Source organism: Mus caroli, unplaced genomic scaffold (assembly GCF_978045245.1).
Source record: "Mus caroli unplaced genomic scaffold, Mus_caroli_1 scaffold_11, whole genome shotgun sequence".
In the NCBI taxonomy this organism is placed as follows: domain Eukaryota; kingdom Metazoa; phylum Chordata; class Mammalia; order Rodentia; family Muridae; genus Mus; species Mus caroli.
Window position 1 is genome coordinate 43,505,614 of NW_028227266.1, and position 27,714 is coordinate 43,533,327.

General features: G+C 48.3%; 1 protein-coding gene and 1 non-coding gene across 2 annotated transcripts in view; one reads left to right on the plus strand and one right to left on the minus strand.

Annotated features, from left to right (window-relative positions):
* Nucleotides 1-27,714, plus strand: part of Dscaml1 (DS cell adhesion molecule like 1) — a 323,179-nt gene that overhangs the window by 191,506 nt on the left and 103,959 nt on the right. The gene's annotated exons all lie outside the window — the stretch shown is intronic.
* On the minus strand, nt 13,488-13,594 carry LOC115032101 (U6 spliceosomal RNA). The gene has a single exon (XR_003837728.1). It is a non-coding gene; the product is annotated as a U6 spliceosomal RNA (small nuclear RNA).

Below are 27,714 nucleotides of genomic sequence, written 5' to 3' on the forward strand. Positions count from 1 at the left end.
CATGAGTTTTCATAGAACAGCAGCCTACTCTCCCAGAGTGAGAAAGACAGTGACACACTGGTGTCACCTACCACAGAGTACATTACAATGAGTCCAAGAAGCACGGCAGAGAACAGGGCCACGCTGCTGGGATTTCTGCCCGCCTCTAGCTGTGTGACCTCACTACCTGTGTCCTCGGCCTACAGTGAGGACATAGAGCCATCCCCTGTGAGCTTGAGAGAGTGAAGTGAGCTGATGTCACCAGGATAGTTGGAATAGACCAGCCACGTTGAAATGTCATGTCCATCTTTGAGGAAGAAGTGCCAGGGACGGTAGACTGCTCTGAGGCTTAGAAGAATCACACTGAAGTTCCAGGGCATTAAAACTGGCCATCTCCAAGTCACAAGTGGGAATGGGCTAAGGAGGATTGGGAAGATAGTTGTCCCCCCCCCCTCCTTTAGAACTGTATCAGCTTGGAGTCCTTGGCTCACCCTACATCAGGCCAAGGATGAAGGTCAAGTGGAGATGTAGAAGAGGAGAGGAGAAAGGAAAGCTAGTCCTGTACAGAAAGAGGGATACCATGTTTTTTAATCTGTGTGTGCGCATGCATGTGTGTGTGTGTGTGTGTGTGTGTGTGTGTGTATAGGCTCATACACCACAGAGCACTTGTGTAGGTCAAAGAACAATCTCATGTGTCTGTCGCTGCCTCTCATTTTGCTCAAGGCAGGGCCTCTTGTTGTCTTCCATTGCCTATGCCAGGCCAGCTGGACCACATGCTCCTGCCACCTGCCTTCAGCTCTTTGTAACAGCATCTCTGGGATTATAGATGGGTAGGCTATCATGCTCAACTTTACCTGAGTTCCAGGGATTTGAACTCGGTTCCCCGGCCCAGGCCTGCGTTCACATTTTCCCTTGTCTTTCTCTACTCCCAGAAGAACAGCAGCTCTGAACTGTCCCTGTCCCTCTAGTTTATCATCTTGAAGCTCTGGGCTACTTATATAAATGATGCAGAGACACTGTGTCATTTTCATCATGGATCTCTTCTCCCTGGAAGAGCAAGTTGGGGCAGGGTTATCACTAGCCTTTCCAGCCTGGACCAGGACAATGGCATGACACACATTGATGTCCCCCAAACCTGTCATGGGGCCCCCGGGGTCAGGGGCATTATGATAGGAAGTATGGGAGGAACAAAGACTGTAGACTGAGGAGCCTCGGTCTTACTGCCCTCAAAGTGGTTTCCCTTGATCATGGCATGGCACTAGCCTTGCCTCAGCTTCTGTTTCCTCCTCAACTATGGTATGGGCATAATCATGGTATGGAGCTTGGGAGGGAATTCAATGAGCTTATACTCATGGTACCTGCTACAGTCCTCAGGCAGGCTGCTTCAGTAATCTGGATATGAGAAGGTAGTGGGGACAAGTCTTGACCCGAGAAGATATCCCTGGGGGCTGCAGCAGTAAGAAGGAGCTGTGACATAGCCTTCTCTTTGTGTCCACCAACGGTCCCACCCAGAGGACTTACCACAGAAGAGCTGGCTTGCATGTCTACCCTAAACAATAGGGCCCAATGAGGCTAAGGGGTGGAGGTGGGGCGGTAGGGCATGTCCTAGGGCATCTCGCCCTGTCAAAAAATAAAAAGGTCACCTTGTCCTTGGTACCATGCAAGGCAAGCCAGACCCCATCTTTGTCACCCCAAAGCTAAGATATTAAATACACTGAATATCTACAAAATTCAGTGAAAAGGAATTTGAACTCCTTAGAGATGTCAGCCCAGGTAAGGGAAATAGTTCCTCCTCCAGGAACCTCCCTGCAGCCAAATCTGCAGAAAATACAGAATGGTGACGTAGCCCAGCAGGGAGGGCGGGGTTCTTCCTGTGTATAGAATCAGGGTCTGAATCTCAGGAGAGGGTTAAAATAGCTGGATTGTGGTTACACAGTGAGAAAGAACAGAGCCAGGATTCAAGCCCAATTTTGTCAGACACCCTGTCCAAGCGCTTTCTTCACTACTACACCCAGGCTTACTGATTCCCTCAGCAAACGAGGTGGGGCATCTCCCATAACAGCACATTGCTTTATAAGCACCACATCAAAACATGCACATGGAGATAAGGGGAGGATTTCAGAGACAGAAGCATTGGGCAAGGCAGAGGGACAGAGGAAGACTGGGGAATGAGAGGCTCTCTAGAAAATTCTCTCTGGCACTCTACACTCAACTGAACACATTGAGGCCCCTCCCCTTTGACATAATTCTTCAGGCAAAAGGTGAGAAGCAGAGAATGGGGAGCTAGACTGTGTACGTGTCACTAAGTCACACAGGTGCTGCCACAACACCCCAAAAGTGGGGGAAAAGAAAAGCCACAGACAGGAGTCTTGGGGAGAAGTTGTGGGGGAGACCCCTCCCCAGCCTCACAAACACCTCCCTGAGCTTGGGGAGCTAAGGAAATGGGAGCCAGAAAGGGAATCCACCCCACACTAATGCTGACTCCCCCATCTCCCCTGAGAACCAGGTTCAGATTTTCCCATCTCGTGGGAAGCTGGGTGTACCAAGATCAGCATAGTGTCTGCCCCGAGCATGACCCACTGAGTCCTCAAAGCTGTTCCCATGTGACTCAGAATGAACACAAATAGCTTTTCTGACAAGTATACTTTGGTTTGGGCTACTCCTCCTAACCATCCTGGGCTTGAGTAGATGCCGGCACCTCGGAGGCTGCAGGGCTCTGACTCACCAATGGATCTAGGAAGAGGCAGGTGGCAGTCCCAGTGAAGAATCCCAACATCTGGAGTTTCAGAGCACAACACAGACACTCTCCCTCCCCCTTCTCCTGGGGCTAGAGCCCCAAGTCAGAGAAGATAGAGGAGGCAAGGTTGAGTCAGTCATCTGAATGCGAGAGGACAGAAGCGGAGAAGAATTCAAATGTGTTTCTATTTTCTTAGTTCCCCGAGGATCCCTTAATGTTGCTTGGGGAGGGTAGAGGTGGAAAGGGCGGGGAGTAAGGGAAGCTCCACAAAGCACACTTGGCCTGTGGCCATGTGGAGATGCATGTAGCGATGTTCAGGGAATTGGGGAAGCATCCCAAAACCCCAAAATGTCAGAGCTCTTATCCTTTGTCTAGAAGCTGTATACCTATTAAGATGCAGATTCCTGGAGAAGGCCTTACCAAACCATATCCCACCTTTTACATTTCACCACTGCTGGATGGGGTTCACAATGACAGAGAGGGTGGGTACTGGAAAGGACTTCCCAGATCTCTGCCACACACACACACACAAACACACACACATGAAGAAAAGGCAGGATAAGCTAAGTTACAAGGTAAGTCAGATCAAAGCTGGCTCTCTGCTCTCCTGTGTATTTGTCAGGTACACCCAGAAGGCTCTTGGGCTGTTGACTAGAGGACAGATGTGCACATGCAAATGGTACTGGCTTGGAAAACAAAAAGCAACACTCATGTTGCTCACCAGGATGATCAGAGCAGTTCACCCCCAAGGAAGCGGGCCTTCCTTCCACTGAACCTTCAAAGCAGATAGAATTCAAACTTGAGTTGGCAGGGGATTCTCACCTGGCAAGATGATGTTGGACGAAGGGAGCTGGCCCACTGGGCTTGGACTGTGGGCACTGCCCATAGCAACAACAACAAAAAGGTGGCAGGGATCTTGAGTGATGCCCGTACAATGTCTAAAACATGCCTGACAGAGGGGCATGATGGAGGGGAAGGGGAAAGGCAGAGGCGGAGGCTCTGTGACAAGAAGCCTGATGAGGAAAGATGTACTGAGGCAGGAAGGAAGAGGAGGTGACAGTATGACCCCACTAAGTTCTGTGATGGGTTGTGGTTTTAGGTGCTGGAAACCAGTTGATCTCTGAATGGCCCAGGTTAGATCGTTCATCTCCCTTCCTCAGTGTCCCCATCTAACATGAATGGGTATATTAATGCTAACAGCAATGTTCTTGCGGTTGCAAAGGAACATCCCCAGGGTAGCATAAGGAAACACAAAGCAAAAGTAGCCAGGTAACCCGGCAAGACTATTTCTTTTTTTTTAAGGGTGTGTTGTGATCCAAACCAGGCTGACAAGTACACACACACACACACACACACACACACATACACACACACACATTCTAGGGCAGGAAGTTCACTTAGATTTTATTCTAATGTAGGTGATAACTGTGTTTCATCCCATTGGTGGGAGCTCTCACCATCTGACAGGACTGCCAAACTCATAATCAGCACAGCGGGGAAGGATGTGAGGGGGAGTCAAGAACCAGAAACATCCAGGGTTTGGGCAGACAGGCACATATACAAGCATGTCACAAGAGGGGCAGGTTTGCAGGATATTGGCCATGGCATGCTAGCTACCTTTGATGTCGGGGGTGGAAAAAGGTTTCATGCATTGTTTCCTACTCACAGTGTTGAGAAGGTGAAACAAGATCCTGGCCTGGGAGTACGTTGAAAACCCTCCTCAAGAGTGTTGTGCATGGTTTTGCCCCATGTCATCAGTAGAGGAAAGTTCTGTAGTTCTGCCATGTATGCCTCAACCTTAATCATTTTAAAGTCCAAAAGAAAATACCGCACAGCCTCCCAGGACAGGACCAGGCTCCTGGTGGCTAGTGTTCACCAGCTCTAGTTTCCTAGGCTAACACCCACTAGACCCTACTAAGGTACGAAAGGGCCAAGGAACTCCTGGCCACAGACACACCTCAAGGACCAAATGTCACTGTGCAATCAGGTTCAGTCAGCCCTAGCATAGAGGACCCTGGTACAGGGACCTGGAGATTTTTCTTCTCCCTTACAATCCTGTACTCTCTGTTGTGACTTGGCATGCCCAAGGGTCCCCCTCACTGTCCATCCAAGCATGAGCAACTCCCTCTCCCTCCCTGTCTATTTGCCAGGGCATCTTTAGGCAGGACCACTTACTTACTTTATTTATATTTATGAAACGTCCAAGTAGGCCAGTGCACTCGCATGCACATCTTAATAATTATTGATATGATAGTAGGGGAAGAGTGGGAGGCGAGGGTCACGTGGGCTGGAGGAGCTGGCTCCTCCCTCTCTCTACCAGCTAAAGTCCTCAGGGACTCTGTATGAGGCCAGTGCTTTTGTTGGTATGCTAATTGCTGAGTTTGTAGCCAAGGCTGCCTTCAGTAGCTCCAGACTCAGCACTTCTCCCAAGAAAGGGAGCACGGTTTTGTGGTTTCAAACCACACTGCACGGCCCACTCCCATTGGACTTGTAAATGGATTTGGAGACCCAAATCAACACAACACATCAGAAGCAGAAATCAAATTAGACACTGGATCTGAGAGAAAATGGGCTGTGGTTCTCACCACAAAAGGAACATGGTGTCTCTCTGCACCTCCGTCCTGAGAACCCATCCCACCCTGAGCCCCATACATTGGGAGTTTCTTCCTCTGTGAGAATGTTGTGTGCTCCTTAAGGAAAACTGGAAGCTGGGGACCAAGTATGGGTCTCTAAGTCACATATAAGAAGTGAATCCTGTAAGGTTAGAAGGAACTCTAAAAACAAAAGCAGCGTGGAATCAACATGAATAACGAACTAAGTGTGCCCACGCTGATGCCTAATCAGAGCAAACCTGGGGTCATTTTAAATACTGGTGTCACACCTCAGTAATTGTGTGACTTCAAGATGGTTATCAGCCACACTTGACTCATGTGTAATATGGGAAGAATAGTAGTAGCTAACTCCGAAGTGTCTCCAGAATGGGGAGATAATATATGCACACACATTTTCTACTGTGTAGATCTAACCTGCGTTCAACTCAGTGCATTCTGCTTAAACACATTATAGTGAGTGAAAGGAGTCAGTCTCAAAAGGCTACCTGCTGTATAATTGCATTTATATGATGGTCTAGAAAAAGCGAAATTGTACAGACAGAAAACAGATGGGTGGTTACCAGAAGCCAGGGCTGCGGAGAAGACACGACAAAGGGACAGGAAGGGATCTGGCAGGTGATAGAATTGTGTCCTTTGATTGTGGTGGCGGTTACCCAGCTGTATATGTATGTCAGAACTCCCAGAACTGTTCACTGAAATGGACAAATTATACTTCAACAAATCTAACTCTCTCCAAGAAAAGAGACAACACATCTCTATAAGATCTGCCCTGCATGCTATTTACCTCGCAAGCAGGTGCTATCCGGCAGTGTATACACTGGTAGCTGTTTGGGGAACCCCTTCTGGTCTCAAAGGGCAGAGAGATGGCAGGTTTCTGCAAAGGGGAAAAAGGCCTCCATCAGCTATAAACGTCCTCAGAGGAGGAGGTGTGGGGCTTGGTGACCTGTGCTGGTCCCTTCCAGCTGGTGATACTCAGCACAGGTTTTCCAATCCCTTGGCACACCAAGTTGCCTTTGCATGAGAAATGGCTGCGAGGGTTTTATTCTGGTTTCCACACCTTGGCAGGCTGGCAGCCCTGGGCCCAGCCTCGGCACGTAATAGCCAGGTTCTGACTTTCTGCCATTGTTCCTTAATCTGTCTAATTTTAGGACCCTGTTCAGCATCTTCTCTGTGCTTACGGTTCCCATTAATAATCATGATCAGCACTTACCTAGGTGCTTTTCATTTTCAAAGCCCATTAATTAACACTAATTAATCCACACAGCGGTGCTAGAAGGAAGGGGAGCTATCATTATCATGGTTGCAGAAAAGCGAGGACGGGGAAGGCTCCAGGTGACTTGCCTGTGGCGACAAAGAAGAGAGAAAGAAAAAAATCCTAGGCAGAGAACCCTAGTGACCAGATCTAAATTCAAGACCAAAACTATTAATGATCATAAAATAACCAACATTTATTGAGCAATTACTATGTATACTATATCATGCAAAAGGTTTTTCTCTCTTCTCTCTCTCTCTCTCTCTCTCTCTCTCTCTCTCTCTGTGTGTGTGTGTGTGTGTGTGTGTGTGTGTGTGTGTGTGTGTGTGAGTGTGTGTGTGTGTATGAAAGACAAAGAGGTATGTACATTTTGGATGGATATGTGCATATATGTATGTGGGTGTTTATATGCATGTAATAGGTGCTTGTGGAGGTCAGAGGTCAATGCCAGGTGTCTCCCTCTACCTGCTAGATGTAAGGCTTCCTTCCCACTGAATCTGGAGCTCATGTACCTGTCTAGACTACCTGCTCCAGGAGTCCTAGGGCTTCACCTTTGTCCATCTTCCCTACTCCCGTGCTCTCAACATGGGGTTACCGAAGTATGCTGCCATGCCTAGCTTTCACATGGGTGCTGGCAATCCAAACACAGACCCTGAGGATTACATAAGCAGAAAACACTACATCTGAGCCACATTGCCAGTGCCTACAAAGAGTTTTTCATACCTCTTCTCATTAAAGCACAGCAAGGTTACTGTGAGTGTCTCTGTGTTGTGATTCTCCACATTTCACAGATAAAGAAAGGAGAGCCAGAGAGACTAGGCAGCAGCCCAAGGTCACACAGTGATGCACAGCACAGTTAGCCTTTGCTTAGCCTCACTCTGCCTCACTGACCTTTAGAACTACGGGTTACACCTAGTCCTCATGCCAGGGCCAAGGTGGGAAAGCGGCTGGTGACCATGCCTTGTCCTTCCCATGTGTTGACACACCCAGTCAAGCAGCCACAGCTAGCATGAACCCCTACTCTCAGCCCTTCTTTAGCTCAGGAGATGGCCATCATTCTCCTGACAGACATCTACGGAGCTCAGTACAACCATGGCAGCCTGGAGGCTGAGTGGGGGCGGATCTCTTCTTCAAATTCACTGTGTCTTGTGAGCAAGGTCTATGATGTCTCAGACAGCCAGACAGACCACTGAAGAGCTCCAAAAAGAAGCTCTCCGGTCACTCCATAGTCTAAACCACACCCCGAGGCTGCACAAACTTTTACATGGACTAACACAATCAATTATTAAATATTATAAATATATTATATACTGATAGAACTGGCCAAGAACCTATATGTATTCATTTATTTAATAAATGTTTATCAAGTACCTACATTATGCCCAGTCAGGTCCTAGGCACTAGGAATACAGCGGTAAACAAAATGAACGCAGTCATTGGCCTCGTGAGTCTTCCACGCTAGAGGAGACAGAGACGACAAGAGAACGGGGGAAAACATCATCCCTAGCTGGGAGATCGCAGTGGTGCGTGCTCCATGGAGAACGAAAGGAAAAGCAAGTGCTCCATATCTACTTTAAATTGGGCAGCTAGGGAAGGCCTGGCTTAGGGGGTGACATTTAGCAGAGACCCAAATGCCAGGGCAGAGCCAGCGTTGTGACAGGAACAGCTGCTAAGCAGGAGGAACAGCTGGTGCCAAGCTCCACAGTGGGGAGGATCTTCCTGTTCTTGAGGGACCGGCCCTGGGCTGGAGTGGCCAGGGTGGGATTAACAAAGGCCACAGAGGTGGGCAGTGGGCAGATTTGGCTCATAATAAAGAATCTGGAGCAATCTGCATAGCTCACTTGGGAAAGCATGTATGATGTCCTGGTTTGAGCCTCACCACCAAATAAGGCATAGAGGCTCATGTCTGAAGACCCCAACACTCAGAAACTGAAGGCAGACGTACAGGGACATCCTCGACTACATAGAAATTTCAAGGCCAGTGTGGTGGTTTGAATATGCTTGGCCCCAGGGAATGGCACTATTTGGAGGTGTGGCCTTGTCGGAATAGGCGTGGCCTTGTTGGACTAAGTGTGTCACTATGGGGATAGGCTTGGAGAACCTCCTCTTAGCTGTCTGGAAGTCAGTCTTCTCCTGTTTGTCTTTGGAATAAGATATAGAACTCTCAGCTTCTACAGTTCCATGCCTGCCTAGGAACCTCGGATCTTGTAAGCCAGCCCCAATTAAACGTTGTCCCTTTTAAGAGTTGCCTTGGTCATAGCGTCTCTTCTCAGCAATGAAACTCTAAGACAGAAGTCAATACCAGGAGTGGTTTGAGAGAAGCAAAAGTATAAGGATGGATTTTCAATCTCTGGAATCGGCTTAATCGCTTGTCAGCACCTTATAATTCACCAGACAGCCAGTTGGAGCTACACGGGACTGGCTCCAAAATAAGTTTTAACTTAGGCTGGAGAGATGGCTCAGTGGTTAAGAGTACTTACTGCTCTTCCAGAGATCCTGAGTTCAATTCCCAGCAACCACATGGTGGCTTACAACCATCTGTAATAGGATCCGATGCCCTCTTCTGGTGTGTCTGAAGACAGCTACAGTATACTCACATTAAATAAATAAATAAATAAATAAATAAATATTAAAAAGTTTTAACTTAATAATTTAATTGACATGAAGGAAATTATATGTCTTTAAGAGGAGTACTTTGGCTGTGTAGTGGGGGATGAATTACAAGGGTCAAGAGTGAACAATGAAGCTGTGGTGTCTGGGTGGGAAAGGAGAAAGGCATATACAAGGTCAAGGCAAAGTACTTAGAGAGAAACAGATGGGTCTGGCATAGACCCAGAGATAGAGCCAACAGGCCTTGCTAGTCAGTGGACAAGGATGGGAGCCCAGGACCCGTGCACACTCCCAGACTTTGGAATTATTGGTGGAGCATGGGAAGATTGGAGAGAGATAGGCCAGCTGTGGTGAGCCTGAAAGTCCTGTTTGGGACATGTTGGCTTTGCAATGACAATAAGATCCCAAGAGCAGGTGACAAGAAGAAGCCAGTTCTGGATTTCTTTCCAGTATAACTATAGACTTGGACTTATAGCCATGTGTGTGTGTGTGTGTGTGTGTGTGTGTGTGTGTGTGTGTGTGTACAGAATCCATCGGAGAGATTCTGGATGGAGTCAAAGGTCGAGGGTGACCTTGGGGCCTAGCAGCACAAATGTGAATAGAAGGAGGCCGGCAAGTGGGAAGCTGATGAATGGGAGGCTGATGCATCAGAGAAGCTCTCAGGGTTATACAGACTGCAATGCAGCTGATAACCCTAGACTGGTCTATCACTGCCCTAAGGTTCTCCACAGGCTCCCAGGAACAGGTCATAGGCAGTAGGGCACAGGGTGGGACCCCTGAGCAGCATGCTGGCTTGAGGTGCGCAGATCCACTTCTTGCCATGCTAAGGCATAGGTGTGAGCTTTGAGTATAGGCTAGGGTCACTCCATAGCATCTAACATGACCTTATGTAAGCTTCTTAGCCTCTGTTTCCCCACTTGGGAAATGAGAACTCTGAAAAAAAAAAAAAAAAAAAAAAAAAAAAGCTCTTTCCTATGACCCAAGAGGACATCTGTGAAAGTGCTGTGCATACAATCATGGCCATGATTGGCTACAGGAAACGTATGTACCTACAGATTACGACTGAGCCCTGCTATGAGAGATCTCCAGAGCAGAAAGCCTTGAGTGAGTGGGAAACTGGACCAACACTCACTCACTTAACAAAAGCGGGCAGGACTCATTTGCCTCTATGCAGCTGAGTACCAGCTCTTGGCATGGCATATTCCTCAAATAGTGGGCTTCTCATAATTCATCTACAGGCCCTTACTAAGCAGCTACCAGGGGAAGAAGCCAATGTTATGAGCACAAATCCCCAGGGAAAAGGGGCTTCAGAGCAAGATGACCTGGGCAGAAGGATGTGGGTAGAGCTATAGTCTGGTTGTGAATGTAGCCCACAGTGAATCTCCCACAGAACACTCCAGATGGGGTATGAGGAACCATAGTTTCTTATGGCTTCCCCACTAGGATGGATGACAGACCTTCTCTCTCAGCTGTGAATTCAGGGGCCATAGCTGGGCCAGCCTTTGTCTAAGAGCATTGTTACTAGGAGGATGAAGGCAAGAAAACCCTGGTAGACAGGCAGAGGATAGCATGATGCTGTGACACTCCACCCACACCCACACCCACACCCACTTTCCCTTAAACAGTTGCTTTGAGCCATAGAGCAGAATGCTTGTTTGGGCTCTGGATGGATCTTTCCTTGGGACATCTGGGAGTCACCACAGCCCTCTTGAGGGTCACTAGTGCTTCTGAGGCCCTTTGAGTAGAGGAAGGATCCTCAACAAAAATATAAGTGAGAGCTGAAGGGAGCTGGGCTTCAGGGACAGGAACCCCCAAAGTCTGGGGTCTCGTCTCAGTGTGACCACACCCACACTCAGCCCCCAGTCGCAGGGAAGTTGCCACTCTTTTCTCTGGCCTGCGTCCTTTGCTGTAAAACATAGACAACAGTCCCACCCTACAGGACTATGGAGAGCTCTCAGCCAGTGAGCCAGTGTCCAGTGCATAGTAGTTGCTTAGCTAACGATTGCAATAGCAGTAATGGTAAGAGTTGAGCTCTTAAAATAAGCAAAACAAAAAACAAACAAAAAAGAGTTGGGCTTCAAAGGACCCTGGGCTCCCCATCCAGGACATGAAATCATGTCCCACAACTACTCGCTCCAGAACACAGAAAGCAGGCTCAGCCCTAGATCCTAAGGAGCTATGGTCCCCCCAGCCCTCTCCCCATCAAGGCTCTGCTCTCTAGCCCCTACTGCAGCCCCTAATGAGGCTTGGGCTTCATTACTTCATTTGCCTGGGCCGGTGCCCAGCTGAAGAGAATTTGACACGGGAGCTAGGTTCTGTAAGAGGCTGGCATTAATCCTCCAAGCTTAGCAGCTACCTTCCTCTGCCACGTGCAGAAAGCTGGCCTTTCGGCTGGCACGGAACCAGACCGGCGGGAGACAGAGGCCTCCTCCCCTGAGATGTTCCAGCAACAAAGGCTTCAGCCTCAGCACCCGGCTCCAGCTGCCGTGGCCAGTGACTTCCTTGTGTCACAGTGGGTCCTCCTCAGCTTCTCCCTCATGAAGGGTCACGGCCTTCCGTGGTCCTTGGAGCTAGAGGGCAAAGTCAGCAGAGAGCCACACCACCGACCACTAACTACCACATACCACAGAAACATTTACAAAGTCTAGGGAGAGAGAGTTTGTTCAAACACACAATAATCCAATTCCTTTACTACAGGACTTCTCAGAGCCATTAATGGCTCAGGGTGCTCATGCAGCTGAGACTAGTTGTCTTAGTTTTCTGTGCTAGTAACATAGTATCGAGGACTGGTAAAGAAGAAACGGGTCTATTTGTTCTCACAGCCCTGGCCATCTGATGCTGGCCTTTCTGGCAGAGTGCCAAGGTGGTGCAAGGCAAAAAACCAAACTAAGCTAGCTTTGGGAGCAGACACTCTCAGCAAAACACATCACTCCTCCAGCTGCATAGCAAGATTAACCAATTCACAAAAGCAGAGCCCTAGCCCCCTCTTAAAGGTCCCACCTGGTCCAGCCTTTAATATGTTATAGTTCATTACAATCTAAGTTACAGATGGGACAGACACTGCAAAAAAAGCATAGCAACGGGGGAGCCTAATGTTCTTGGGAATCTTGTACCCTGATTCGGGGAAGACAGAAAACAAGTCTTTGGGTTAGATGTGGAAAGGAAGGGACGAGGGGATGATTATGTCATAGTGGCTATAAGTGTCTGGGAGCACAAAGACTCACTGTGTGCTCTGAGGGCACCTTAGGACTGTAATTCCTTGGGAGAGGTCTTGAGGAATGCTGTAAAGAAATCCTTCAAACACAGAGATCTGATGTGTCAGTCTTTGGCATAGCATTCAAGGCTTGTGAGTCAGCCCCAGCTGTTGCCTGGCTCCTCTCACTCGGACCCTCTATAAAGTGTGGATGGATTGCAAACCCAAATCCTATGCTCACAGTTTGTACAAGGTGTTCCTTCTTCCAGAAGGCTCTCTCCTGCTTCCTGAACCTGGTAAGTATGTCCCTGTCCTTCGGGACTGAACCAGACAGGGAGGGGGCATCTGCTTTGGTAAACATCTTGACTTCATGACTTGATTCCACCTGAGTGCTCTCACTCACAGTACATTACAGAGCTGAGCAGGAGAAAGGTCAGTTCTTGCAAGTTTCTTTTCTCCTGAGTTCTTTGAGCCTCCAAACAAGTAGAGAGGAAATACGGATGACGATGATGCTCAGGCCTGGAGTAAGGGCATCACTCAGCCACTTGGCCCTTCCTGGCTGCAGGGCAGGCTGTGAAATGTAGTTTCACTTTTTCCTGCAGGATGGAGGAATGTGAGCAATAGCACAACACTTCTGGCCAGTTTTCAAATGTCACCGTCCCTGGAAAGAGTTCATGCACTCGTTCGCTAACCTTAGGTCTTTTTTTTTTTTTAAGATATTTTCGTTATTTACAGTTCAAATGTTATCCCCTTTCCTGGTTTTCCCTCCAAAAACCCCCTATCCTTTTCCCCATTCCCCTGCTCACCCACCAACCACCCACTCCTGCTGCCTGGCCCTGGCATTCCCCTACACTGGGGCATAGTACCTTCACAGGACCAAGCCCCCCACCCCCCATTGATGACCAACTAGGCCATACTCTGCTACATATGCAGCTAGAGACATGAGTCCCGTCATGTGTTTTCTTTGGTTGGTGGTTTAGTCCCTGGTAGCTCTGGGGGTACTGGTTCGCCCATATTGTTGTTCTTCCAATGGGGTTGCAAACTCCTTCATCTCCTTGGGTCCTTTCTCTAGCTCCTTCATTGGGGACCCTGTGTTCCATCCAAAAAAATATGGAACACTTCATGAATTTGCATGTCATCCTTGCGCAGGGGCCATGCTAATCTTCTCTGTATTGTTCCAATTTTAGTCTATGTGCTGCCGAAGCGAGCGCCTAACCTTAGGTCTTACAGGAATGCCTCTTCCCACCCAAGCAGGATGCCTTCTGTCTCTAACATCTTTAACTGCCTTTCCAAATCCTCAGAGCACTCAAGGGTTAGCATTACACAAGGAAACCTTTTTATAGATGGTGGGCAGGATCACTGAAGGCCTACCACCACTCACTCGAATCAAGTATCCTGGGATTCAACAGCTAGTGAAATATAGAGCAAAACTACCAAAGCTCAGTACAGCATGAAAAAATCACATGACTTGTACCAATTGTTTCATCAGAAGCATGATGTCGGGTACAATGGTGTGGGTGGAGGATACTACTCCAATTAGCCCCCTGTAATTCACAGTTCTTATCCAGGAGCCATCTGGACGCTTCAAGCAGGAATGAAGCTATGCAGCTGCTCACATGGCTCTGTCCCTCACGGGCTTCTTAAGCCCAGCCCACACTCTTTGGCCTGGCCTGGTGATAAGGAAAAACAGGCCACTCTTACACCTGCTGCACCCACCACTGGAGCCTTCTCCTCAGATCTGATGGCAGCTGAGCTGATATGGCAGCCGCTGCTTGTCCATCAGCCATACCTGGCTCTGGAAAGAGCTGTAGCGGGGCAAACAGCTTCCATCCCCAGTGTACTGTCCTTGAGGAGGCAAATGCACACATCGCACTCTGAGGGAATGACTGGCCACCCACTGCAGTGACCATGCACGTCCTCAACTGTCTTAGGTTTTATCAGTCCTGTTTGGCTAATGATCATGTCAAATGACTTTTGCTGAGGAGTCGTGCATAAAGGTCTTTCACTCCAGACCAGAATGGGGGACAATCCCACCCCAGTCTACTTTAGTGAGCCTGGGAGATGAATGAATTTCTTGCATTAGCATGAGTGATTCAAAGGCAGCTGCACCCCCCCTCAAGCCTGCGGGATTCCCCACCCCCACCCTATGCAAGCCTGTAGGATCCCATGTGATGAGTTGAAAGATGCATCCCTGGAGCTCCCTGGGCAGCTTGCAGGCAGCTCCACCAAAGAGTCTCCTCTCCCCAGCCATTGATTACTGCTTAGGTAGCCTTGGAGAGGGACCTGCAGAGCTTTAGCCTTCTGAGCCAGCCTTCTCCCTCCTGGAGGGAATGTTTCAATTAGGAGAAAATAGCTACATAGTGTACTCAGAGAACAAAGGGCTTCTGCACAGGCAGAGAGACTGCTCACACTCACTCGGGTTCTACCCAGGAAGCTACAAGCTGGCAATTTATCCATCAGTCCAAGTCCTCAGGACAGGACTCAGTGGCCATCCTGGTACACTTCTAGAGAATAGAAGTAGGAACTGATTGGTTAAAGCTTAAAGTCAGGCCTGCTCTTTGGTTTCTTGCAGATGATGTTTCATGGGTATGAACCCTGAAACCCTAACATTGTCCTGCTCCTTCCCACACTGTATCACTGGCCTCCACCGCTGTTCCCTGGGTGCTCCAAGCAAGCCGCTAATGGCATTGGCAGCCTTCACTCAGTTTGATGTAGAACTGCTTCTAATAAGCCTTGAACCTGGAAAGTCATATTTTACTTTCTTGCAGAATTCTGAGGCTACCATTTAGATCCACGATGAGCCAGGCATCCACAGAGCTTCTCAACATTGTATCGTTTCCTATTTGCCCTCAGGGTGATCCGCCCTATCCTAGGAGGCTTCAGTAGGGAAAGCAGGGCTACACTGATCACTTTCCTTCCACTTCCCATTTCTGTAATGACCTCTCCTCATACTAAGCCTCTCCTTCTCCCTCCATTTACCACCCTACTTCTACCACATTTCCATGAAAGGGTTTATGCAGTGTCACAAACCAAGCACAAATGCAGCCAATGAGTGAAGGACGAGCCACAGGCAAACATACTCCAAATGACTCCCATGGATGTGAATTCCCTCTGGGATTCAAATTCACTCAAATCCCACAGGGATGTGGAAGCTGCCAGGTAAATCAGCATTTAAGTTTTTAATGCAACTGCCCCATGACTCCTCCTTCCCAGATCTACCTAGCTTTTCCCTTATGCTCAGGGAATCCCAGTTGAAGATGGGAAGATGGAAGCCAAGCTGGACTGTCCAGGACTACCATGTATTGTATCATCCTGTCCACCCATTTTTCGTTAGTAGTTTGGGACATTCCACTCTTTGTTTCTTTTACCTTCTCTCCCTTCCCGAGTCTTAGAATGTTCCTCCTATGTGAAAAGAAATGTCAAAAGTAAAATAAAGCGACAGCCTGTCCCAGAGCTAGCCACGCAGTAAATGACACACCATCAGCAAATGTCCAAGGATTTGGATGATGGCATGTGACATTTGGTGCATCTCAGCAGGCAGAGTTAGGAGGGGTATCATAAGGGTAGAAACACAGATGCAGAATAAAAATAATAATTTTTTTCATATTCCGGTTTATATCACATCTTCAAGCCTTACACTCTCCATGTGAGATGGATGTAGTTATCCTAGCTCTAGAACTCCTCCTTTATCCACCCGTCTTCCACCCACCTATCTATCTGTACACCACAGACACCTGCTCTTAGACACTGGCTAAGAACTAACAACGTTTGGTCTCAGGTCCAGGAGGTCCATTGCTTTCTAAGAACTTGTGATCCTCAAACCTTGGGCTTCAACAGACTTGCCCTTCTGCCAAGGACACCCACATGTCAGCATTTCAGTGTGACTGACATCTGATGAAGTCACATGCCACATGCTGGAGCACAGAGCCAGGAATGATTCCAAGGGGGTGTGGGAGGGCACACAGAAGGGATGGCATTGGCATGAGGGTTGGCCTGTGCTGTCTGGTGAGGAGCCTTGGATTCAAGGCAGAGGGGAAAGGGATGGCTGTGGTGTGTTCAGAGGACAGCCTACTCGTGGAGAAAGGCATAGGGAGGGTTCAAGTGGCTTCCTTTGGACCCACAGTGCATGTGTTGCTGGGCTTAGCTCTTCTGGCTTCCAGTCTAGACAGAATTTTAGAGGCCTACTATCATGTTCTGGTCTCAGTGCTGTCAGACCCAAAGCACCAGCCTGTCACCACCCTGAGCCAAAACTACTTCTCATCATCATCCTATGAAACCCATTCTCCCTCCACGCACTCTCCCCAGCAAAGAACATGAGGCTATCCCATCCCTTTCCCTTCCCCCACCCCAGACCCATCCTGCACCCCTTTCTCCTGGCCCTCCATGTCCAGGAGGTCACTGCAACCATGCCACATCTATCCAGTGACTGTGTCAAATGTCATGGGACGCACTGAGGACACAGTGGGTCAGGATAGATATGGCTCTGTCCTCAAAGGGAAAAGTTTAGAAGGGGTGGTTACAGGGGAAGTTTATACAAATCCTGGGACAATTAGAATGGCTCCCCAGTGCTTGCAAGGGTATTTTGGTAGAAATGAAAGTTGAGAAGGCACACGATATTAACCATGGATGGAGGGAGGATGGGAACCTACAAAGGCCAGAAGGAAAGAGGACCAGGCACTGAGAGAGGCTCTGGGAGGCTAAAATCGGGCAGGGGAAGAGGGCAGGCAGGAGCCATGCTGGGGAACCGGGCCAAGGCTTTGTCTGGGAAAGCCTGTCTGGGTGACTGGCAGGTTCCAAACATCACCACAGCAACACAGCCACCACTGCATGGAGTGACAGAAGAAAGGAAAAATCAGCATGGAAACCAGGCAAGGTTTAAAGTCACCTAGCATAGTGCACTGTTTTGCACAAAGAAGCCAAAACCTAGAGGAGCAGTTTGGCAGGAAATGTTCAGGCTCCGGGTTTCCCTACACATGGGTCCATGCTGGTTTTTCTGGGCTACAACTTCATTTCTCACTGGGGAGGGACCGAAAGATGCATGAGGGAGCAGACCTGAGCACCACTGTGCCCTGTCATAGTGAGAGAAGGGCAGTGACTAGTCAGTCTCCCTGGGTATAAAGTTCTGCTTAGCCCTGGCCTGCGGAGCTCTTACTCAGAGCTCACCAGTGAGCCTTGGTTCCCCATAATCTGGGGAGGGTTTTACTCCCATAGCCTAAGCTATCTTGCTCTCCACCTGATGCTGGCTCTGCCTAGGACTCTGAAACCCATCCTCCAACCCTAGGCTCCCTCTGGATAGCCTGGAGCCCAGTCTACACAGACCCATCCAAGAGAGAAAGAAAAGGCTTTTTAATGCATGTTCTGTTACTGCATCGTGATTATAGTGGAGATGGATTTTTGCAATAATAAGTAAAAGCTTTGGAGAGGGTGGGTAGTGGGGGAGTGTGGGTACACAGATCAAAGCTGTCACTTCAAGTGTAGATGGCCAGGACGGGATCTTAAGCCAGTTCTATGGACCCTAGGGGCCTCACCAAGATACTCAGGTAAATAGCCAGAAGCTAGATTCCAGGTCCCCTTTAAAGATCAGGAAAGAGCCTGTTCTAGTCCTAAAAGATTCTAGAAAAAGCCTTGCTGGGCATCCAAAACCTGGGTTCTGATTTTGACTTTCCCATTGTCTTAGTTATTTTTCTATTGCTGTTATAAGGCCCAGGCCACTTACAGAAGAGTTTATAGGGGCTTATGGTTTCAGAGGATGAGTCCATGACAGCCAAATGAAGGTAGATGATGTCAAGTGACTGGAGCAGCAGCTGAGGGCTCACAGCTTGAAGCCTCAAAGCCTAACCTCAGTGACACACCTTCTCCAACAAGGCCACACCTCCTAATCCTTCCCAAACAGTTTTACTAACTGGGAACAAAGTATTCAAGTATAGGTAGGAGCCTATGGGGGGCCTTTCTCACTTAAACCATCCCATCCACAAATGAGCTAGTTATCAACAGTCTTAAGTGTATGATAGATTACTGACATTTAGCCAATCTATTCATATACATGAGGAAAATCAACTGAAGAGATGTATTTGAAAGAACTAATTCAAAACTACGGGCATGTGATGCTGAGAGAGGAACCCTAGTGGTAAATAGTGCTGCTGGCTAAATGCAAGTACTCCATTAAAAGTGCTAGGATCATGTCTGGCACATAGTAGGAAATTGTGTTAGTCCATCTCTTGCTGCCATAACAAGATACTCCAGGAAAGTAAATCAAACACCCAAAAAGAATGCTTCATAGTTGTGAAGACTGGGAAGGCTGAAGGCCAAGGTGAAGGGGGCTCCTCTAGCCAGGTCCTTGCACCTTATTATAATACGATGGCAAACATCACATGATGGGGGGCTGAACCTCAACTACTTCCAACACAGCACACTTTGGCATATGAATTACAGTTAATTAGACCTTAAAGGTTCCACTTTGTAATAGTGTAATGGTGGTGACTGAGAGTCAGCATGAGTTGTTTGGAGGGGACATTCAAACCACAGCAATGGCCAGCAGGTGGTGTCTGCACTTAGATATACTAGTATTTCCATCACCATTGTCAGTAAAATACCAACCTTTCCAGCCCTTGAGTTCTTCAGTCTCTCCCTTGTCAGGATTGCCCCTTTGCCCTTCCAACACAAGAGATCTCCTACGCTTGGCAGTACATCCCAGTGCCGGAACCTGTCTAAGCTGATGTGGGAAACCTACCTGTTTTTGTTCCTTTTCTCATTGCAGTGATCAAACACTGGATGAGAAACCTCTGACTGGAGAAAAGCTTGCTTTAGCTCATGGTTGGCAGAGATACGGTGGGTCATGGTGGAGGAGGTCGTGGAAGTGGGAGTGGCCTCTGTTGTAGAAGCAGGAGTGTGAGGCCACTTGCTCACATTTGGAAGGACCCAGATATGGAGAAATGGGAGCTTTGCCTCTCATATGAATTCCAAGCCCATGGGGCAGGGTTGTATACTTCATGATTGATCTTCCTTCCTCAGTTAAACCTTTCTGGAAATTCCCTCAAAAGCACGTCCAAAAATATGCCCTGTAGATGACTCTAAATCCAGCCCAGTTGACACTGAAAATTAGCCATCATGCCACCCAAGAAGCTCTCAGTAGAGGCTGGACCCTCTCAGGGATGAAGCCAACCTTTTCCCATCTGCCTGTCCCAGCCAAGCTCCAAGCTCCAGGCCCACCATTCTCCAAGCACCCTCTTTCCTCTAATCTAACTCATGTCCACCCTCACACCTGAGCTTCATGGCACTCCTTGACTTCAGTGGTGAGATCTCAGCTCAGGACACCCTATCTCCCTAGAGTATGCTAATGTGACACTGGCTGAATTCGCTGCCCAAGTTCTTCTCTCCTGCTTTTCCCTACATTCCTCTGACCTGCCAGCACCACTGACATCTGGGCCTCAGACACCTCTTTTGCTGGACCTGTCCCACATCTTTAGAACATCTCTGACCTCTACCATGCCACTTGATGACAGTGGCAAGTAGCCCTAATCTTGTTGAGACAAAAATGTTTCTGGACTTTGCAAATGTCCCCTGAGGCTGAAATTACCCCTGAGGAACCCCACCCTAAAGCTATAACCCACTTTATCCACTAACATGTTTAAACTTTCTCTCTACTCCACCCTTCTCGCTGCACGTCCTTCCCTCTCTCTGATCCTCTCCTGATCTCAGACCTCAGACCACCCCCCAGATTCCCACCACTCCAGGGTACTCCACAGCCCCAACTCATCCCAGCAGCCCCTTCTCTGGCTGAGCTTCTGCTCTTTCTTCAGTCCGCCCAAAGCCACAGATGCTGAAGACGAGGCAGATGGAGTAAATTGCACTCCACGGAATGCTTTGTTACAGCCTGGGGCTGCTGCCTGGATTCCTGTTCACATAAAAGACAAGAAGAGGGTATGGGGCCTGAGTGAAGCAGGCAGGGGATCCTGAGAAGCTACAGCCTGGCTCCCTCCCCAGCCCTGCTGACTTTACCCCCTCAGGCACCTCCAGGGATGAGAGGAAAGGAGTTGAGTTTAGAAGCCCCCAAGCTCTGCTGGGACACTGAGAGCAGGAAGAAAGCAGAATGGAAAAGTCTCTTACAAACATTCAGGGTACCAGGGCCCTTGCATTTCAGGGAAGCAACCTGGGCTCCTCGTCCCAGAATGTTAGCAGCAACAATCTGTCTTCTGCCCAGTTCTGTGTCAGCTCCTGACTCCTGCAAGTCCCCACATAGCCTCCTACTAAGCTCCTACTCAGCCCTCACTTTCACAGAAAGACCACCCAAAGCCCTCATCCTGTTGGAAAGATTCCCCCATCCAAAGTCTAGTCTAACCTCCACCCTGCCTGGTCCTATAGATACTGACACTCTCCTGTGTCATCACCAGAAAGGGACATTGTTCTGCTCTTCCTGAAAAAGAATCAGCACACCATATCACCACTAGTACCTCTTTCCCCAGAACAATCCAATACATTAAAATGGAAGAGGTAGGCATGGGAGTTACCAGTCTCTAGGCAGGTGACTCTAAAGGTGTGCCAACCCTTCCCCTGTGCATTGCCATCCTACTAGACTCTTTGAGGCCCTGGGCCCTCACACGGAAGACCAAGGTGGAGCTGCACCTGTCTCTTTTCAGTCACATGGGCACATAGATGACTTGACTAGAGCATCAGGCCTTGTCCCTCATCCAAGTCTAGAGTTCAGCAAGATCTTGTGTTCATGGGTTCCTCTCTCTCCATATTTTTCATCACCAGCTTCTGCTTGCTTCTTTCTGGGCCACCTACTTGGTGACAGAACCGTGTAATGATTAGATAATATCCATAAACCTGGAAAAGAAAATGTCTAGTCTTACCATCTAGCCCCTAAGCATCTTGTTATTAGGTCTGTGTCTGTTCACATCCTTACAGTGTGAGCCCCTGAAGGCCACTAAAGTTCTACACAGTAAGTACTGAGGCTATCAAGGGCATGGTGTCCACACAGGCACCAGTGTCCAGTCTGAGTAAGATCCTGATATTCAAGATGTGTGCTAGCTTGAGGGATGGCGTGAAAATAGCCAACCTTGAAAAAAAAGTGATCAATGCTATAAGAAAAACGAGTGTACAGTGTACATGTGAGGGGAGCCCAGACTACACAGTAACTAACACTAGCAAGTCCACTCTAAATACAGAAGGTCACCCCAATAATGAAGGCAGAAGAAAGAGGGGCTGTACTCAGGGCCCAGGATGGGCAGGCACACAAAACGTGGCATTCTCTGAAGCTGTGGGCATCCCTGTGGCAGAAGGTTGAGATAAAATAGACCAAAGGCAATGAGATCTTGTTTCGATGCCGTGGCACTGCACTTGGATGCCTGTCACCAAAGCCATCTGCAGTGGCTTAGCCAAATTAGAGAATATAATTTGCCATCAGTGTCTAACAGGTTTTCACCAACCTACCAGATGCGTCAGTTTTCCATCACCAAGACAAAATACCTGGAGTGAACAACCCATGAGCAGAAAGCTTCTTTTTCTGATGGTTTCAAAGGTCCTGGCCCACTATAACACACACCCTTACCTCTGAGGTATCAGAGAGGCAGTGTGTGGTGGGAGCAAGGTGAGATGTGCAAACTGCTCCCTTCATGTCAACCAGGAAACAAAAGGCACAGGAAGGGAGAGGGATTCCAATATCAGAGTACCTCCAATGGCCCAATGGCCTCTCACGAGTTCCCACATCACTTCCCAAAGTGCCACAGACAGGCAACCATGGGTTGGTTCTCAGGAGACTTTCCAGATTCAGACCATGGTGCCCAAGTAGAAATGTTGTCCCCTCTTTTCTTTCCCCATGGTCCTTGTCAAGCATCCTACTTCCTTTGTGAGCAGTATCTGTCCTTTGTGTATAGCTTATATCCCCTGGGATACTGTTCTCAAAGCTTACCTGTGTTGTAGCACATGTCAGAATTTCCTTCCTTCCTTCCTTCCTTCCTTCCTTCCTTCCTTCCTTCCTTCCTTCCTTCCTTCCTATTTTTTAACTTTCCTGGTTCCTGTATGTGTGGTATACATGTGAGTTTATACATCCTTTGGCACAGACGGTTGTGGGCACACATGTGGGTGGGTGGGTGGGTGGGCCGCATGCGGGTAGGTATGAACACATGTAGAATCCTAAGGTTGATATTGGAAACCATCCTAATAGCTCTTCCACTCTCTTTAACGAGACAGGATCTATCAAACAAACCCAGAGTTTGGGCGTCCCCTGTCTTCACCTTCTGAGGCTGAAAATCAAAGCAGGCAAACACACCCACATGGCGTCCGCATGGGCCCTGGGCATCCAAACTTCAGTTCTCACACTTGTGTTCAGTGGTTACTGAGCCATCCGGCCAGCCCCTTCCAGTTAAGACTGGAAGTATAGTATAGTATTCTGTTGAGGTAATCTGTTTGTCTGTGGACCCTTGGATTGCTTTCATCTTTGGCCTTTGGTGCTTACTGTGTCTGTGAACACAGGTGTACAAATACCTCTCTGTCACCCTGCCTACAGTTCTCGGGGGGTGCACAGCCAGAAGCTTCTACGGTGAACAGTGGTTCTAAGTCTTCACATTCCCACCCTCGTTGCACAAAGTTTCCACTGTCTCCACATCCTCGCCAGCACTTGGCGTCTTCCGGCTTTGGAGTTGATTTGGGTTAGGAGCAGTGGCCCTAACAGGTACATGGCAGAAGCTCTCTGCAGTTTGGTTTTCACTTCTCTGGTGTCAAACATCTCTGCTCATTTGCTTCTTGGTTACCTGCAATTCCTCTTGGAGAAATGCCTATCCCAGCCTTCCAACCACTCCTAAATCAACTTGGTGGGTTTTGTGTTTGCTTTGTAAATATCCTTCATCTAGTCTGGTTAATAGTCCTTGATCCGATATCTGACTTGCACCCATTTCGTGGGCTCTTTTACACTTTTTTTTGTCTATGCTCTTTGGTGGTAGAACATTTCAACTGCAAGGGAGACCATTTCATCCACTTTTGTTTTCTTGCCTGCTCTTTTGGTGTCATGGCCAAGAAGCCATTGGCAAATCCAGTGTCACAAAGCTTGCTCCGTTTTTTTCTAAGACATCTATCATTTTCTTTCTTAGGCCTACATCCTTAGCTTACATCTGTCCCCAGTGCCTCTCCTTTTTGTTTAGAAAATGAAAGGAAGCCCTTTCCTACCCCAACCCTCACTAGTGATCTCAGCACTCAGAAGAGACGTGATGGACACTTACCCACCCAAGCAAATTCATACAAAGGAAGGATAGATGCAGGACAGACATCTTCCAAAAGGACTTGTTCCTCCAGGCCAACCTGGGGCATTGCTAAGCATTCTGTAGCCCTTAGCAAGCAAGAGCTCAGGTTTGCACACATCACATCCCTTCCTTGTGATTGGTCAGTCAGAAGCAGGGTGATGGGGTGACTCCATGCAAGCAGAAAAAAAACAGAATTGAAACTTAAGACTCAAGGCCTGAGCCACCATGTTCAGCCTTGTTACGCCAGGGAGACAGCCTAGCTGAACCTGTTGTCTCAATTTCAAAGTAAAACAGTCCCTTCCCTTTATGTGGAAGTTTCACAGATGGCAGCCCTTCTGCGAACCCACCCCCTTCCATCTTCATAGGGAAACTGTGAAGAACACGGGGCACGATGTAATTCTTCTCTATACTCAAGCTGAGGAAGTACTTGCCCAAAAAAGTTAGGTAATTTTCCCAAAAGTGCTCAGCTACTGAATGCCAGGACGGGTTTGACTTCCTAGGTGCAATCCCTTCCTGCCCCATCTCAGGAGGGAGGCAAGCTGAGAAGATTATGTGAGGGCCCAGAAGAGAGGCCTTTTGTAGACCAGAATCCTTGGGGTTTTTTTTTAGCTTTTGTGTAGATTAGACATGATCCTTGTGATCCATACAGATAGACACAATGTGATCTGGGTCTAAAAAGGAAGGTGGAGGCTGGGGCTTCGCTCCAGACATCTGTGGCCAGGACAGGAACAGCTGCTTCACTGGCTGACAACTGCTGAGGAAGGAGCTGGCTTCCAGGGAAATTTTTTGACCCCAGACCTCACTATGAGCTGAGGAGAGAGACGCCAAGCTAGGATTAGACAGCTGCCAGTCTCCTGCTTACCTCGGAGCAGCCTAGGTGGCTCCTTCCCTTCCTCCAGCTGCCTCCACTCTGGCCCACTCTCTCCCACCCTCTCCCCTCCTTTCCAAGGCATAATGAGTTTGATAAGAAATTGTCTCGCTAACAGGATTAGCCATGGAAATCTCTCGTTCCCTCCCTTCCCTTCTGTAATACCCTCATCTTATGTCCTGTAATTTTCTGCTGGTATCAGAGGCTCCAGACCACCTCAGGGATATTAATTCCTCCTTGTTCTTTGATCATATGACTGCTGATAGGCTAGGGTAACCTCCACAGTGGCTGTGGGCTTGTGGATAAATTACACCAGGCCACAGACCCTCTCCCTCCTGAGTCAGTCACCCCTAGGGTTCCTTAGAGACAGTGGTTGCCTCCAATGGAGGAGCCAGAGAGATGGGGCCTCAGCTGGGATGCAGGTGGCTGAGGAATGGCAGAAGAAGGTCTTCAGTCTGCCCTGTGGTTGTCAGTCATTCTTGTCAGCTTGACTGGTTTTGGGATCACCTAGGAGACACACTTCTGGGCACCCATGACTGTACTGCCAGAGAGGTTTAACTGAGAAGGAAAGACTCATCCTAAATTGTTAGGGTGACAACCTTTCCATGCTCCAGACTGAATAAGAGAGGGAGAAGAAAAAGCCAGATTAAATACCCACATTCTTCTTTCTCTGCTTCCTGTTCCACTTGCTCCTGCCAACTAACTACCTGCCACCATGCTTTCTTCACCATAATGGATGTTGTCCCCTTATGCTATGAGCTCAACTAAAGCCTCTTCCCTTAGGTTGTATCTGTCAGGCATTTTGTCCCTAGAACAAGGAAAGGAACTAACGTGTTGTGTCAGCCCATGCTCTGTCGCTGTGGTGAGACAACATGACCAAGGCAACTTATAAAAGAAAGCATTGTTTCATTTAGACTTACAGTTTCAGATGCTTAGGGTCCATGATGGCAGATGGTGGTAGCAACAGCTAAAAGCTTACATCTGAAAAAGCAGGAAGGAGAGAGAGGGGGGGAGGGGAGGGGAGAGGGAGAGGGGGAGGAAGAGAGAGGGGGAGGGGAGGGGAGAGGGAGAGGGGGAGGAAGAGAGAGGGGGAGGGAGGGAGGGAGGGAGGGAGAGAGAGAGAGAGAGAGAGAGAGAGAGAGAGAGAGAGAGAGAGAGAGAGAGAGATCACATGCACACTGAGAATGACCAGAAACTTTTGAAACCTTAAAGCCCGCCCACAGTGACACACCTTGTCCAACAAGGCCAAGCCTCCTAATCCTTCCCAAACAGTTCCACCAAATGGGGATTCAGAAACTTTAACCTATGGGGGCCATTCTCATTCCAACCTCTACATACATTTTTCTTCAACTCCTACCTCACCCCTCACATGTGATCCTAAGCATGACAAATTAGTTGGCAGCATACATGGCGATTTAGCCAACATATCTGAATCCTGCTTTAATCACCTGTCTGGCAAGGTGTGACAAAGTGTGGCATAAATTAGTGCACAGAAGCCACTCAGCCAGGGCTATCTGCCTCCTCTCTTATTTCAGGACTGGAACTTCACAGGGGTGGGAACTTCAGATTTCCCAAAAATGATGTCTCTAAGCTCTCTTGAGTGCACTATTCCCTCCAAGTCTCTGCCCCTTTACACAGTGGTAAGGCCTGATGTTGAGGAAACATGATGGCAACTTCAACCCAAAGCATTATTAGCAGAAAGCTTAGTCTATAAGGTATCAAATAAAAACAGGTAACCAATGCCCCCAAGCCATAGTGAGGACAGAGATTAGAGAGGGTGCCCCTCAGGAGCCAGTGGGACTAATTTTTCTACTTCACAACCACGTGGTTGGGGAGGTATGGTAACTGTAAGCCCAGAACTCAAGAGGCTGAGACAGGAGGTGATAGATAGATAGATAGATAGATAGATAGATAGATAGATAGATAATGAAAATAGCACAAAATTGCCAATAGCCTTTACTGTGAGCCTAGCACCATGAGAAGCCTTCACTGACACACCGGTCATGATTGTGACACCCTGACATAGCTGTCACTGTTAACTGCTAATGTCATAAGCAGGCCCAGGGTACCTGGTCCAGGGACCATGGACAAAGTGAGGCCTCTGCCTGAAGAGCTATGGATGGGGTTCAGCAATACAGATAAAATCACCAAAGGGATCCCCCAGTTGTATAATCTTGAGCTTGCTCCTGAATCTCCAAAATCTGGATTTCTATCCACAGAACAGGGTGATACCCCAGGCCTCTGGGCACTGACAGGGACAATAGAACAGGAAAACATCCTTAAACAAGTTTCACTCTTTTGTGGTTTGTTACCTGTGGACAACCAGCATCTGCCTGTCCCCAGAGGACCTCCTGACACTCAGTGGAAGGTCAGCAGCCACTGGAGGCTGTGTCACAGTGCCAGGAGCTCACCTCAGCTTGTCATGTGGGAACTGTCTCATCTCAAATCATCACACGAAGGTTGAACCACGCTAGAATATATTTTAGGAGAGAAAAAACTCACATGGCTCACATTATAGACTCCTGTCATAATTTCATTTTATTATTATTGTCATTAACCTCTGGGTTCACTTATAAATTATACTGCATCATAGTTATTATACATGTGTGGTTTAGGTAGAGTCAGGTACCATTCAGCTCCAGGCTTTTACTTGGGGAGAGATCTTAGAACCTCTCCCTTCAGATAAAGGGGGACTACTGGATTCTATAGCACCATGACAGGTGATAAAGGATGGCTGGATGCATAGTAGAAACAAACCAATGAGAGAAATGCTCTCCCATCCTTCTCTTCTCCTTTCCCACCCACTGCCACCCAGGAAGACAAGCCATCCATGCAAAAACTGTAAAACTCCACACTGTGTCAACTTCATGATGAAAGCCAGGTAAAGAGCTAGTTACTCCAGCTGGAGGAGTGGAGAAGCTAATGTTGAGGAGAAGAGAGGCAGGTTGGGGGGCAGCGGGTGTGTGTGTGTGTGTGCCAAGACAAAATGCCCCAAAGGTACACAGAGGCAGGAGTACAGTGGGGATCCAGAACAACTGAGACCCAGTACTTGTGTATCTGAATCTTTGTGATAAACCTTACTCACTTTGAAATCTGGAAAGCCACATGCAGGTGGGCCTATGGATATTTCTACCTTTGCTCAAGAGGTCGCTGGTGTGTCTGAGTGGGTGGGTGGGTGGGTACTGCACCATTAGGCTTATCAGCTGTCAATGCTCAAGGGCCTCTC